Genomic DNA, 17,161 nt, shown 5'->3' with positions numbered 1-17,161 from the left:
GGTTTGGTACTAACATCCCATCCCAAACCCCCACCAAAAAAACCATAAAAAAATCCTCTAAGTGAAAGCAGAAGAACAAAGTAGAGATACCCTGAAGCCCCCACAGCCTCCTGCTTCTTTCATCTCCCTTCCACCCACAACCTGGGCAATCCCCACCTCTGGATTGGGGGTTGTCTCAAGACCTCCAGTGCCAATAGAGGAGACCTTTGCTCTGCTCAGCTCACGTACTCATGTTTCAACCCCTCCTTCTTCCTCTCCATTTTGGTCAGGCGAATTCACATTATGTAAAAATAATTTCATATGTAGAGGTCTGAGGAGACAACCACTTACAAAAAGTGAAAACTGTCTGTGTTTGGAATTGTTTCATAAATGATAGATATTGCATTAAGGCAAGGTTTTTAAAAATTGAATTGATAATAATGGTAAAGAGAAGATAAAATGTTTTCCTGTTTATAGATCACATTATGATATATTTAGAAACCCCAGAGAAGCAACAAAGAATGTAATTGATTTTAAACATTTTTGCAATGAAGCAGGATAAAAAATTAATGCATCAAAATGATCAATATTTCTATGCAATAATACCAAAAACTAAAAAGAAATGATAACTAGATATATGTAATTCAAGATACCTAAAACACAAATAAAATATAGAGGTAAACAAAAGATTATGTAAATACAACTATAAAACACTTTTTAAAAAGTTAAGAGATTTAAATAAATGGCATAATATTCACTGCTCATGATTGGGTCAGACCAATGTAATAAAAATGAAAACACTTTGTAAACTGATTTATAGATTTGGGGACATGTCAATTAAATTAATGGAGGATAGTGGCAAAATATTGGAAATTGAAGGGATGGCTATCAATTAAGCAGTGTCTGAACAAGTTGTGGTGTATGAATGTAATGGAATACTATTGTGCAATAAGAAATGATAAGCAGTCAGATTTCAGAAAAACCTAGAAAGACTTGTATAAATTGATGCAAAGTGAAATGAGCAGAACCAAAAAAACATTATACATAGTAACAACAACATTGTGTGATGATCAACTATGAGTGACTTAGTTCTCAGCAATATAATGATTCAAGACAATTACAAACAACTCATGATGGAAAATGCTATCCACATCCTAAGAAGGAACTGATGGACTCTGAACACTCTAGAATTATGTTAGCTATTTTTACTGTGTTCATTTCTAGTCACCACATTTTAGGAAAGACTTGGACAAGTTGGAGCATATCCAGAAAGAGGCCATCGAGCTTCCACAGATGGGAAAACATTGTCATGACATGTAAGGATCAATTGAAGGAACTGGAGAAATATACCCTGGAGAAGAGATGGTAACTATCTTCACATACTAGAAGGAACAGCCTGTAAGAAAAAAAATCTGTTATTTCACTCATTCTCCTTGGCTCCAAATGTCCAAACTAGGAGTATGAGTAAAAGTGGAAGAGAGGCTGTTTTAGGCTCAGTATAATAAAAAAAATCCTTGAACAGTTAGTGACAATTTAAAGTGGAATGTACATTCCAAAAAGTAATGGGTTCCCCTTTCCCAAAGGTCTTCAAGCAATGTCTGATGACTTGTTGGGGTTAATATAGTAAGAAATTCTTAGTTAGTATGACAGAAACCCTACCGGAAGATCCTAAACTTATACTTCAGAGTTGACTCCTTTCCCACAAACTATCAGTTCTACAATGAACACATATAGCAATTATCAAAGAAGTTCATTTATCCAATTCTATAACAAAATAAATATAAGAGAAAGTATACATAGCAGAATGTACTAGACGATATGGAGTGAAAGAGTTCTCCTACTGAGAGCAAGACAACTTAGCTTAACTAAAGAGAGTCCTAGTTCTCACATCGAAGTCTGTAGCATAGTAAACTGGAGATTGGGAAATTATGGAGACCATCTACTCTTTTCATGTCAGTTTCTTCCCAGAGTCTTTTCCTTCAGCAACCTCAAGCATGACTTGACTCTTCCATCTTCCCTCTTGAAGCTGGAAGCCAAGAGAGCCAAGTCGGAAGAGATTCAGAAACTCAAACATCATCTTAAAGAGGATTGGTGAAGTCTGGAGCTCTCATTCTTGCCAACTCTGCCCAGCCTCTCATGCACAGTAGAACATTCATCTCCACCAATGAGAAGAGACCCTTATACCAACAGGCTTTGGAACTGAGGTTACATGAGGTAGTCTGTCTTAGATGGAGCCTAAAGTCCCTTATAACTCTGAGATTGGATGTTTCTATGAGAAAACAATCGGGAATTAGGATTCGGGTTACCAGACGACAGTCAGAAAGACAAAGATTGGTAACCAGAATAGGGTGCACAGAAAACAAGCTATTTTGGTCAGAAACATGTTTGGACTATGAGAAGGAGTTAGAACAAAGTAAGACACATGCAGATTTAGTCACAAGCTGAAACAGGGCAGAACTGGAGAAACAGATTACTAGCCAAAAGGAGAGACCTGAGGGTCCTGAACTACCTAGCTAAACCTTCTGGAGCCTCCTCGTTCACCTGACCCTGTTTCAGAGGTTAATTACTTCTGCATGCCAAGTCAACCTGCTTCCCCACAGAATCCTGACAATAGCTCCAAAGACAATTTTCCCAAACAATTGATTCCCTTCCCCACTTCCTTGGTAAGGCTTAACAATCTTTTGAAAACCCCCTATAAAGGTGCTCATAAAGGACTGTGGTGCATGGCCACACATACACATATACATACACATACACACATTAGTAGGGCATATCAGCTACTTATCTCATAAGCTAATTGGAGCTACAATTAACATCTTGCCTAAATTGCTTATCAACTCCATAAGTTTTTAATTCTCACAATTGAACTGCTTCCTAATGTTCCACTACCTTCCCAGACAGACCCGTATATAGTTTCATCTATTTCTACTGTTTAAAATGTATATATATGTAAATTATTATTCATCTGATCCTTTTGCATCCAAGATATAAATGCTGAATCAATGTGGGAAACATCAAGTGTCTGTTTTAACCTGGCTTGATTATACCTAAATATAAAATATAAATTAGCATTTTATTCTTAGTTGTATTTATTGTTGTATTATATTGTGCATTAATTAAAAATACATGTGTTATAAAAACACCTAATTTACAATTCACATGTCTGCACTAATATAAGGTTGAAATTTGTAAAGACTATAAAATATACATGGGGTTTTTAAAAAATTCCCAATTGATTGCTTTTAGATTTATTATATATATTTTAGCTTAGTAGTTAATTTTTTTAATAACCTGGTTCAAAGATGCCTGAGATTTGTAATAGTGCCAGACCTCACTTTTCTAGTCTATCAATGTGATTGACATCAAGATATGATTGGGGGGGAACCATCAGTAATAGGAAGAAAAGTTATGCCTTTTGAATTGTGACACGTAGTATTTTAAGTAATTCTTTGGCTCTGTATTCTTAAATAGGGCATGGCTGAGATGGAGAGCAGTCTTGAAATTTATGCACCCCGTTTTTTTTGCAAAAAATCAAAACATTAATTAGATGAGGCATGAAAATTAAAAATAAAATAAAAGCCCAACAGAAGAGGTTATCATACCAAATCAAACTCTTTCTTCATTTTCCCACCACATCAGGTTATGGGAATACAAGGCTTCAGAAAATTGTCATGCCAATGAAAATTATATCCACACTGCTAGGAGTTGCCAAAGATATTTCATTTAATGAAATATGATTTATCCATATGGTATCTTACAGGGGCCAATATCTAAATGGTAATGACAGGAAGAAGAGGAGGCCCAGACTCTATGTGTCTGTAGCTGATCAGCTCAGTTGCTTAAAGGTTATGAGGTCAAGGTGATGGATTAGAAGCTTTAGTTTCCCCAAGACTTAGCTCAATTGCTGCCTTCTGTGGCAGACCTTTCCTAATCCTCCAGCTATGGAATTCTCCTTGCAAAATCACTTCCTGTGGACTTTATATCCACTTGGTATATGCTCACATAGGTCCATGTTCACCTTCTTCAGTAGAATGTAAACTCTTTGAGGGAAGTGAATATTTTCCTTCTGTCATTGTATTCTCAGCAGAATGCTTGGCACATGCTAGATTCTCAAGAACTGATTATTGGTGGGAGGGTAGGTGAGTGAATCACTGGGTCTGTGTTGTGAGTCACTGTATTCCATGGTCACAAATGGAACCTTTAATTGCATCTAGCCATTGTGGAAATGTTTTTATTTGATCACAAGAGGGATTAAACAAGGCTGGGTAGATATTGGGCAGAACACAAGGTATATGAGTTAAGGATGTCTCACCAGGACAGAAAAGCATGTTTATCACTAATACTAGGAGATTGGTTAGTACTAAAACAGGCCATAAGTCAGGGCTAGTATTGCAAGAACTAGGCAGGTTTCATTGGCTAAAAGAGTATGGTTTAAGACAGGGGTGGGGGATCTGTGGCCTCAAGATCACATATGGCCCTCTAGGTCCTCAGGTGTAGCCCTTTGACTGAATCCAAATTTCACAGAAAAAATCCCCTCAATAAAAGGATTTGTTCTGCAAGACTTGGATTCAGTCAAAAGGCCACACCCAAGGACCTAGAAGGCTACATGTGGCCTTGAGTCTGAAGGTTCCCCACTCCTAGGTTAGGATGTTGATTAGAAGAGTATGGATTAGTATCACTAGGGTTAGGATGATTTAGGATAGTGATTAAGAGATGATTGAGGGAAAAAAAATAATTAGGAGCTTGGTTTGGCCATGGACAGATGTAGGTTAACTACCACCAGGCCAGAAAACTTAATGGGCAAACAGATTAATGTGGGTTTATGATAGTTCACTAGAGTTAGGGTTAGAGAGGGCCTCACATTAAACTAGAATGGGTATGGGCATCACTCATATGGGTAACACTAGAAAAGGACAATCTGAGCTTTATGAATATCCATGGGCTGTATCTCACTTCTTTCAGGCATTTTGTACTCCAGCCACCCTGGTCTAACTTTCTGTCTCTCACCATGTACTGCGCTCTCTTTCTTCCATGACTTTTCTCATACTGTTTCATATGCCTGCAATGTTCTCTTTGCCTCATTTTATCCCCTAAATTTCTGTGTATTCTTTAAAGCCCCTTATATTAAGCTAATTACCATATTCAAGAACAGGATATTTGTAAATTGCTTAGCACAGTGCCTGACACATAGTAGACACATAATAAGTGCTTATCTCCACCCCCCCCACCTCCCATTATCCTCCTTCCTTCACCCTAGGACTTAGCATAGGGTTTTATTTCACAGCTATCTAATGAACCTATCATGTATTACTGTATTTTAGGGTCATTGTAGAGTTTGAATTGGGAAAAAGCCCTAAAATACAATCATAAATGAAAAGCCATAAAAACTTAAACTCTGTGAAAGGAGGAAGCTCGAATATGGTGACCTGTTTACAAATTGTTAACTTAGATACTAAGTTATAACTAAGACACTGAACCAAAACTTAAGATATTATGACCTATGAAAGTCAAAACAAGAATATTGAGGCCAGGACATGATCAATACACAGACTTATGTTTGGTCATAACATTGACTTAATTCCCAAGCTCATTACCAAGCAGAAAATCAAAAATATCCACCGATCAGTGGTGATGTACTCTCTATCTCCTCCTGCTTTTGTCTGTTTTCTATAACTACCATGGGGATTTGGGGGTTCTTCAGCAGAAATCCACAAAACTGGTTGCCACCCCAGACCAAAGATTGCCCCTGTTTGTAAGTACTACCTCTAATCAATCTAGAGTTCTGTGGCTTCTTCCTTGGGTATAAAAAAGAGCAACCCACAGTTCTAGGGGAGGTACAGGATTCCCCAGCCAGGGGAATTCTGGATCTCACAGTTATAGTATAAGATCAGAATTTTAGAGTTACAAAGAATCTTAGAGACCATTGAATCCAAGCTTATTTTGCAGACGAGGAGACTGTGTTACAGAGAAAGGACATGACATGCTCAAGGTGATACAGATCATCGTCAGAGCCAAGATCTGAATCCAGTAGACCAGCTCCAAATCCACCCATACTTCCATTTTGTTGGTAGCTTATCCTCCCACTAGACTATGAGTTTCATGAAGCTTAAAAATGAGTCCTATCAATTCTCTGCACACGGTAGGTACTTAAAAGTATTTTATGAATTAACAAATTCAGAAAGTAAATAATTAAGTGATATTGAAATAACTATTGACAAAACTCAAAGAGATTTTCCAACTGTTATAGTTTTGTCCTTGTTATCAACAGTTAGTTTTTATGTAATACTACGTTGATTTGTGATATATATGTACACATGGACATGACTACACACACTTGTATATATATATATATATATGGATATATATGGATATGTATGTATATATATGTATATATATATATATAATGCATATTGCTAAAAAGTTTTTTAAACTTTTTATTGCACTTTTTAAAAATTCCAAACACATCATCATACTTGATGTTCTCAACATACCTAACTAGTTTGGGTACTAGAATTATAGAATATTATACTTGGAAAAGACTTTAAAAATCTTCTTTGTCCAACCCTTACCTAAAGAACAAATCCCTGCTGTAAGATCCCTAAAAAATGGTCATGCAGCCTCCTGTAATGACAGAAGTCAATGCCTCATAAGGCAGTCCATTTCATCATTGGACATATGTATATATATGGATATTGAAGCTAAAAAGAACTTTTCTAAGGCTGTATACATTCTAGATGGAGTCAATCCTGGAACCCAGGACTCTTGACTCCCAGCACAGTACTCTTTTTAATGTATCATACAAATTGGATGTGTTGAAAAGACAGTCATTTAAGGAAAATTTGTCATGAATTCCTTTATTAAGCAAATAATTGCCCCATTTTATCTTTCTACAAATTCTGCTTTTCACCTTTCAGGTTGGTTTAAAGCATGTAACAATAAGTGACATTTGTCTGGGTTTAAGTTTGGCAAAGCATTTTATACACATCATTTCATCTGATGCTCATAACTGCCTTTGAGGGAGAACAGATATTATATCTTTGTTTTAATGATGAGAAAGCTGATGCTCAGAGAGGCTACTGGCCTCAAAGATTTGCTCATGGCCCCAATGCTGGTAAGTACTATGGGCAAGATTCAAGACCTGGCCTTCTAGGATTTCAGGACCAGTGATCCTTCGACTACCCCTCACCAACCCTCTATACTTTTACAGTCAAAAAATGCCAAGTGCATTTCTGGTAGATGTTTACCAAAATTGACTTTTGCAACAAAAAGATTGGGGAAGAAGATAAAGATTTAGGAATTTATACTTTAAAGCATCCTGTTTATATTTTCCATCCAGAAATAGTGCTGATAAGAGAATAACTGACTTCTAGGAGAGAGGGTAGAGAAAAAAGCAAAGATCAGATGACTAAGTTCTATATATTTGGGGAAGGAGAATGAAAGGAAAAAGCAGACTAAGTAAAGGAAAGGAGGTAAAGATTTGGTCACAGACATAAATGTGAAGAAGGGTAGGATTCTACAATTCTAGTGTCTAAACAGCCCAGCTCATAAATACTCAACATACCACAAATAGGTATGTTAAGAATATCAAATATGATGATTATTTGGGATTTTTAAAGGTACTAGAGAATTTTAAAAAACATATTAGCAGCATACATGTGTATACATACATATATGTTCATGTGTGTGTCCAAATGTCCATAGGTATATGGTATACATGTCTATATACGCATATATATGTATATATATCACAAATAAAGATAGTATTGCATACAAAAAGAAGGTAAACAAGAAAAGAAACAGAAAGAAGGCAAAGAAGAAGAAAATTTCAAAACAACCACAGTCAGTGGTGTTCAGAAACTCAGGCAACAAGCATTTATTAAGTGCTTCCTTTGTTCCAGGTACAGGGCTAAGTGCTGGGCATATAAATAAAAGGAAAGACAATGCCTGCCCTTGAGGAGCTTTTATTTTGTAGGAAAGACAACACACAAAAAGGGAGTTGGAAAGTTGGAGGTTGGGGGGAGAGGCAGCGGCCAGGCGAGGTACTAGATGGGCTGGTATTAAAGTCCGGAGAGTCAGAAGGAAAACCAGAAGGGGAAAGGGGCAGGCATGATGGAAGCATATTTCAAGGAAAGAAGGCCCCACATGCAATGGGAGAAGGGTACCGGCGTGGCAGAGGGATGTTCCAGGGTGTGGTAGGCCTCAGACGCTGAGGAAAGTTCCAGGTTACAAAGGCCATTGGACCATGGTATCCAAGTCCAGAGACTTCACTGTTGCAGAAAGCTCATGAGAGAGAATGAGAGGAAACAGTCCTGTGATTTTTCAGATGACGGTCAAGTAAGAAACTCCTTCCAATATAAGATCAGCACCTTCTCTGAGAACTGGGGTTGGTTGGATTGAAATCTTGGTTTTGAAAAAAAAAATTTTAATTTAATTTCAGTGGAAAGGGCAGCAGCTGGCATTGAGGGGGTTAAGAAGTCAGAGAGTGCTGAAGAAATGGAACCAATGAGTGTAGATTACTCATTTGAGAAGGAAGCCAAGTCAGTAAGGCAAATGAGGAGTATGAACAGGGGAAGGGGTGAAAATTCCTCTTGATCTGCAGATAAAAGATGGAACACGTTACAAGAACAGACCTAGTTAGTGTTGAGACATTCAGTAAGATTTCCCGACTTTCAAACATTTCTTTTCATTTAAAACTGTTTTTCCTCCTCACTGTTTCTCCCCATCTGAAATTTTAAGGATTTCCGAAAAGCTTACTTTTCAATTAAGCAAAGAGGCTAAAAACTTCAGAGTGGTTCATGGGGAGGAATCTCTTCATTATCTGCTTCCTTGGGTGAAGGCACTCCAGGAAATGGGGACAAAGGTTGGGCATGACATGGTCCCGGGCCTCCTCAGCCTCACCAATGAGGGAGATATTTTAATAGTCCATGATGTTACCGTGCGATATCAGTACAGCCAGCTCTTAATTACCTGTACCAGGGTAGGAGGCAGGTTCAAAACAGAGCCAAATATGGGGTCTCTGAGAGATCCACTGGGGCTGGTTCTCTCCAGCTCATTAGGCCGGTCCCAGGAGTAGCGAGACCTGGATTTATCAAACCACATATGCAAGTAAATAGATGATTTTCATCAAATCTAACATGACTGAATAGTTCAGTCACATCTAATTCTACCACAGCCGTACAGATACGAGGTGAGGAAAGGGAGATGGAAGAGGGGAGGAAAGAGGGACAAGGAGAGAGGAGGGTTAGAGGGGATAGGAAAGAGCTTTGGTTCTAGAGTCCAAGGAAGAAGGTTCACATTTTACTCACTACAATTACCATCTAATCATATAAGCTCCCTGGGCTTCAGCTTCCTCGTCTGTCAAATGAGGGCATTGAGAGGTCTCTTCCAGGTTTAGATGTATGGTTCTATGAAGCACAAAAGAGGAGGAGCAGAATACAAAGGAGACAAGGGCAAAACACGAGAGAGAGAGAGAGAGAGAGAGAGAGAGAGAGAGAGAGAGAGAGAGAGAGAGAGAGAGAAAGAAAGAAAGAAAGAAGGAAAGAAGGAAAAAGATGCAGAGCTACCTCAACTCCTCTGCAACAGGGAAAGACTTTCTTTGGGATTGTCCTAGTTTCAATAGCTTTGTAGATTGTTAATGTCTTTCCTTAAGGCAAGAAGCAGAATGCAAGATTCCAGGTAAGGACTACCTTTATTGTCTTCAGAGCCTTGCTAGCCCCACTGGCTATATTGGGTTTGGTTTATAATGACAAGGAGGTCCCTGTTCAGATACAGCCCCCAGCAGGGGCTTGCAATCTTCATGGATACTCCAAGTTCTCGAATAAAATACCATAGAGGAGTTTTTTGAGTTGCTGAAAGTCTCTGTCCCGCCCGCCGCCCCCCCTCCAACACACACATGTGGTACTAATGGTGGCTGGTGGCTCCCTTCTCCACCAACATGACAAGAAGCACCAAGCCCTGATCCCTTCACAAGTCCCTGCCAACTAAACAGTCATCCCCCTTCCCTGGGCCACCTAATGGAGATTCTTGTAATAAAAATACTGCTAAGAATTTTATTTGGGGGCACATACACAAGGCCTACCAATGGAACGTGAGCCTGAGTTCTCATCAAAAGTGTGCTAAAAATAAAAAAAGAAATTTCAAAATTGAAAAGTCAGACGCCTTCTTCCCCCATCCCTTAACCGTACTCACCCAGTCTTCTCACCCAGTGTTCACAGAAATATATTTGATTTACCTTTCCAGAGAGAGGATTCTCCAGCCTTCTGAGACTAGGTCTTTAGGAACATAGAGACATGGGTGGGGGGAGGGAGGAGGACTTGCCAGATCAATCAGTTCAATCCAACAAGTATTTATTAACCACCTACTGGAGGCAGTGTGGAGCAGTGTATAGAATGCTCAGCCAGGAGTAAGAACCAGGTTGAAATCCTGCCTTTGAGACACTGCTAGCTAGTGGATAAGTAGGTAAGGGACTTAAGGTGAGCTCCTTGAGGGCAGGGACTTGTTTTCCCCTTTGTACCCCCATCCCTTATTGTAGTGCATTTACCCATAGTAAATGCTTAATAAATGCTTCTGACTTGACTTGAACTTTTAGTAGCCCAAGTAACTCTCTAAGATTCTCAGTTACAGAAGAGTCACTGACTTATTACAGTGGAAGGAATTCCCTACACTAAAAAAAAACCATGAGCCAAATAGATGTGATAGTCACATAGTCATAAGAAAAATAATTGTTGTAGTTCAGTGGTGGTTTTCTTGGCAAAGATCCTGGAGTGCGATTTCCTTCTCCAGTTCATTTTACAGATGAAGAAACTGAGGCAAACAGGGTTAAGTGACTTGCCCAGGGTCACACAGCTAGTTAGGTGTCTGAGGTTGAATTCGAACTGGGAAAGATGAGTCTTTCTGACTTCAGTCCCAGTGCTCTGTGCACTATGGCGCCACCTAGTGGCCCCATAAAGGCAATAACATCTAAATAGCACTTGAAGGTTTTCCAAGCCCTTTACACATTATCTCAGTTGGTCCTCACAACCACTCTGGGAATGAGGTGCTATTATTATGTCCATTTCAGATATGAGGAAACCAAGGCAGAAGGAGCTTAAGTGACATGCGCAAGATTACCCATGTAGATTTTATGACTTTCCCAACCAGATTCCTAAACGACAAGAACCTATTCTATGAGACTCTGGGGCAGGATTCACACTCAGGTCTTATGCTCTATCCTCTGTGCCGCCCAGCTGTTGTTGGTGGTGGTGGTCGTTCTTCATCCTCAAAGAGGACCAGTGTCCAGCTGTCACAAGGCAGAAAAACCAAAGCAAAAACTGCCCCTGTCCTCGAGGATCTTATATTCTGAATGGGAGGAGGGATATGACACAGGACTAGAAGGGAGCTTAAAGGTCATCTAACTGAACTCCTTCATTTTCAGAATGAGGAAACTGAGGCCCAGAAAAGTTAAGTGACTTGACCATGGTCATACAGGTAATAAATGGCTGAACCAGAATTCAGACCCAGGTCCCATGACTCAAAATTATGTGGTCTTTCCATTATACCACACTGCCTCCGTTTTAAGAAGGAAAAAAAAAAGATTGAAATGATGAAAAATGCTTTCTTCTGAAGCATCAAGATGATTAAAACTATAACAAAAAAGGGTGAGAGTTGTTTTGACTAGAAAAGGCAGGAAGGAGAGAATTATCTAGATAATCACCTCATTTGGCCAATTCATTCGCACATAGCTAAAATGTGAGATAATTCTGCTCAAGGAGGAGATTCCTTTTTCCCCTGGTGAGATAGAAAGGGGCCAGATCTTGATCCCATAATGGAAACAGTCTTTCACTATTAGCTATAGTGCTTGGACTGCATAAAATAGAAGAATGTGTTGTGGGGGGGGCAAGGGAGAGAGGAGGGAGACCCTTGGCCTTGACCAGGGAACCCCCATTTACGTTAATGGGAGTGCGGACAGGGAAAAGATGAGTAAACTGGAGAAGGCTTCAGGCCTCACTTTGATAACTGGATTCGGTCACATTTACTCCTAAAGGTTATTAGTTATTTCAAATAATTTCATTAAATGGTGGAGAGGGGGAAAAATGAAGACATATTAATAAACACACAATTATGCAGGTTAGAGCAACAATGCAGTAGTGGCTGGTCATTCAGGAGGCTCGTGCTAATTTTAATTAGCTGCCTTCCCTTGCCTTCCAATGTAATTAAAACAGCTTAGTTGTGCTCACTGATGCAAGCCCCCTTATTTAATCACTAACATCATTTCCCTGAACTATTAATGATTTTCAAAACGCTTGTTTATGCAGAATTAGAACAGTAATTACCTTACCAGTTAATTTCGTCCCTTCACATTTCACACCTAGCTCCAACGTCACTCATTTACCCCAGCTTTTCTGTCAAAACAAAGGAGGGCTTGTTCAAGAGGCAGCCTCCCCGCGCCAAGTGCAAAGCCAAGTTCTCGAACACTAATAAAGTCGCTCCCAAGTGAAACAGGTGTAGTCATTTAGACCCTTCCTGTCTCCAGCTTGCACGTACATGCTATGTCTTTTCTTTATTAGCTCTAAAATGAGAGCTCGGCGTGCAAAATAAGCTATTTAATTCGGGCTTGTGGAGCAGAATATAATCTTTAATTTAAACTGGAGCCGTAAAAAGGAGGCCTTTAATTTTAACTGGCATGTGCGTGTGAATTTGAATTAATAATCCAGAAAATTGAAACTGTTTTGCTGCTGTTGCTAGATATTGACTGTTCTCCACATGCCCTTAGTTTTTCCCTCACTCATTTCTTTCCCAAAACAGGACTACCTCTTTCTTTCTTTCCTTCTTTCTTTCCTTTCCTTTCCTTTCCTTTCCTTTCCTTTCCTTTCCTTTCCTTTCCTTTCCTTTCCTTTCCTTTCCTTTCCTTTCCTTTCCTTTCCTTTCTTCCTTCCTTCCTTCCTTTCCTTTTTTCTTTCTTCCCTCTTTCCTTCCCTCTTTCCATTTCTTCTCTCCTTCCTTCCCTTCATCCTTCCCTCTCTTCTTTCTTTCTTTCTCTCTCTTCCTTTCTTTCTTTTTCTTCCTTCCTTCCTTTCTCTTTTTTTCTTTCTTCCCTCTTCCCTTTTTCCTTCCCTCTTTTCTTTCCTTCTTTCCTTCTTCCCTCCTTCCATTTCTTCCCACCTTCCTTCCCTTCATCCTTCCCTCCTTCCTTCTCTTTTTTCTTTCTTTCTTCCCTCCTTTCTTCCTTTCCTTCCTTCCTTCTTTCCCTCTTCCTTCCTTTCTTTCTCTCTTTCCTTTTTACTTTCTTCCCTCCTTCCTTCCCTCCTTCCATTTCTTCCTTCCTTCCCTTCATCCTTCCCTCCTTCCTTCCCTCTCTTATTTCTTTCTTTCTTTTCTTCCTTATTTCTTTTTCCCTTCCTTTCTCCCTTCCTTTCTTCTCTTTATTTTTTCTTTCCTTTTTCATTTTGCTCTTCTTTTCTTCCTTCTTTCCTTACTCCTTTTTTCTTGTTCTTCTCTTTGTGTCTTTCTCTTTCTCTCTTATTTTTATCCTTACTTCTCTTTCCCTCCCTTTCTCCTTCCTTCCTTTTCCCCTCTTCTTGTATTTTTTCCTTACTTAATCTTTTCATTTCCTTTCTTTCTCCCTTCCTTTCTTTTTATTTTACATCTTTTCTTTCCATTTCCTTCCTTCATTTTTCTTCTTTCCTTCTTTTTTCTCTTTTTCTTTGTTCTTTCATCATTTCTTCCTTCCTTCCTGTTTTTTATTCTTTTCCTTTCTTTATGATGTAGCTGGTTTATGCAAAGCAGAGAACTCTGAAGAGGAAAAATCTTAGTTGACTGAATTTCTTTGACAAAAAAAGACTTTATTAAAGGGCTACTAAATCTGTATTAATTTAGTTTACAAAAAGAATATAATTGGTGTATTCATTATAACTACTTAGGACACAATTCAAGTGCACTCTAAGTTCATGCTTGATTGAATCCTCAGAATTTTCTGACTTTCCCAACCACATTCCTCAGCGATGAGAAGCTACGGTATTAGAATCTGCCGACACTGACTGTGAAACTCATCTTCCATGAGAGAAGCGATATTTTGGAATGTGTGTCTTACAAATAGGGCATGTAGGAAACAAAGGGTATTTGTAATAATACTACTGAGACTGAATTGAGAGGCAGTATGTCATGTGGATAGAGTATCAGGAAACAGGAAGTCCTGGATTCAATCCTGCCTAACCCACTCAATCTTTCTTTGCCTCAGTTTTCTCATTTGTAGAATGGGAATGATAACACTTGTAACTTTTTACAGGATTTTAATGAGGCCCAAATGAGAGAAGATTTATTTAGCTTCTTGGTGGATAAAACATTGGGACAGGAGTCAGAAGAGACCTGGTTCTAGATGCCAGTTCTGCCATTTTCTCCTTGTGTGACTTTGGGCAAGTCATATAAATGCTCTGGATTTTTTCATCTGGAAAATGGAACCCATGTACTCAAAAGTTCCTTCCACTTTAAATCAATGTTCTTATATTCCTAAATCTCACCATCCTACAACATCCAACCATAACCAGCATTTTTCCTCAACATAAATAGCACAAAACTTGACCCTATTTTGCCCATATGAAGGTTATCATATGGTAAGGGGTAAAGGAAGAAAATTGGGAAAGGAGTTCACTTGGATTGCAGACTCTGGGGGAGGGAAGTGGACTATCTGAAGCTGCCCATTTTAATTAATTATTCCTGATAACCAGGTGCAAGACTCAGCTGTTTCTATGCTACAAAAGGAATACAAGTGTTGTCAACATCCTCTCAATTTTCCTACTCCAGTACAATGATCCAAATGCCATACCCTAATTTTGGAGCTACCTAGCTCAATTCCCAACTGAATTCAATTCAGTTCAGCAATTATTAAATGCCTACTATTTGCAAGCTATTATGTTAGGTACCAGGGAGACAGATGAAAAAGAAGTATCCCTTGTCCATGGAGCAGGGAGGGTGGTTCTCCTGGAAGGATACAATAAGTACACCAAGAAGTAAATGCAAGGTCATTTGAGACAACACTGTTAACTGAGAAGCTGTCATTTCAAGTGAGCTGAAGGGGTTTCTGAGAGGTGGAATTGAAAAGGTAATGTATTTCAAGCATAAGGAATAGCCTGTGCAAATGCATGAAAAGCAGAAGACAGAATCTTGAGCTTGGGGAACCTTCTCCTTGAAGCCTTCTCTGACTAAAGCCTTCCTTTATTCTCTTCCTCTTCTCTGTCCCTATGGAATACTTACAGTCTGCACCAAATAGCTTAACACTTAATGTTATGCAGTAATAAAGACTTATGACACACTGTCAAAAACATCATTTCAAAGAGTTTGAAATAATATAGGACCTATAAAAATATGTTGACAAAGCATAATGTCAGATAAGAGAAGCTATGAAATGAAAATTAATATCAGTTGAAGTATCATCAAATTTGCTGATATATACAAACTATGTGTCTGGGAGTCATGAGGCAGAAGTCTAGTCAACTAGCATTTATTAAGCACCTGCTATGCACTAGAGGTACAAAAAATGACAAAAGCAGTCCTTGACCTCAAGGAGCTTACAATCTAATGAGGGAGATGGCATATAAACAACCAAGTATAAACAGGACATATACAGGTTAAATTGTAGATAATCTCAGAAGGAAGACACTAGGATTAAAGGGATCAAAAAATACTTCTTGTGAAAGGCAGGACTTTATCTGAGACTTGAACAAAGCCAGGGAAGCCAGGAGGCAGAGATGAAGAGAGAGAGTATGGCACGGTTGCGGGCAGGCACCCAGTGAAAATGGGCAGGGTCAGACAATGGAGTGTTTAGTTTAAGGAACAGAAAGGAGGCCAATGTCACTGGGTTGTAGAATATTTGGAGAATATTAGGGTTAAGAAGACTGAAAGGATAGGAAAAAAGCTGAATTGTGAAGGACACTGAAAGCTGAAAGGAAGATTTGGGTTAATGTTAAGGAATAAGAACAATGCTACATGTATATAGTACTTTATGATTTACAAAGTTTTCCAATGAGATAGGTAATGCAGATATTATTGCCCAAAGCTTTGAGAGGCACCTTCATCACATCTGCAAGATGGTAAAAATATAGGAGAGATAAATGGGCCACTGAATAGCAGAGTCAGGATCCAAAAAGATCTTGACAGGTTAGAACATTGGTCTGAATCTAAGAAAATGAAATATAACAAGGATAAACAAAAAGTTTTAAACTTGGGTATAAAAAACCAATTTCACAAATTCAATGGAGAAATTATGGCTAGATAAAATTTTTCTGAAATAGATTTGGGATTTGAGTAAGATTCGAGCTTAGAATAAGTCAACAATGTAATGTAGTTGACAAGAAAATTAGTAAAATAATGTAGTCTTGGCTTGCATTGACTGGTGTAACTTTCGGGACAAGGGAGATGATTATCTAACTATATTATGCTCTGGTAGGTCCACAGCTAGAGTAACATATTCATATTCATAAAGGATATTGATGAGATGGACAAAAGTTCAGATATCCACCAGAATGGTAAAGGGCCTTGCATTCCTACTGCATGAGGATCAATTGGAAAAAATAAAAATGGGGGCAGCTAGGTGGCTTAATGGATAGAGTACCTGGCCTAGAGTCAAGAAGACTCATCTTCCTGAGTTCAAATCTGGCCTCAGACACTTACTGGCTATGTGACCTTGGGCAAGTCATGTAACCCTGTTTGTCTCATTTTCCTCATCTGTAAAATGAGCTGGGGAAGGAATTGGCAAACCACTCTAGTATCTTTGCCAAGAAAACCCCCAATGGGGTCATTAAGAGTCAGACACAACCAGAGAATGACTGAACATCAACAGGATTATTTAGCCTGGAGAAGACACTACTCGGGGACCAGGAGAAGAGATATGACAGTTATCTTGAAATATGTGAAGGACTATCAAATGGATAAGATAATTAGATTTATTCCTCTTGTCTCCACAAGGTGCAATGGGTTGAAGGTGCAGAGGCAAATTTATGCTTTCTATAAGAAAAAAAAGAATAGAGTTATCCATAGGCAAATGAGCTGCCTTGGGAGATATTGGGTCCTCCTCAATGGAGGGCTTCAAGTAAAGGTCAGGTGATGTCCTGTTGGTTGATTCTAGTCCCCAGTTCTGTCACTAAGCAGTTGTGTGACCTTCAGCTCATCACTTTACCTTTCTTGTTCTTAGTTTCTTCCTGTGAAAAAT

Source organism: Trichosurus vulpecula, chromosome 4, assembly GCF_011100635.1.
Source record: "Trichosurus vulpecula isolate mTriVul1 chromosome 4, mTriVul1.pri, whole genome shotgun sequence".
NCBI classification, from domain to species: Eukaryota; Metazoa; Chordata; class Mammalia; order Diprotodontia; family Phalangeridae; genus Trichosurus; species Trichosurus vulpecula.
Note: the sequence above shows the minus strand (reverse complement) of the source record.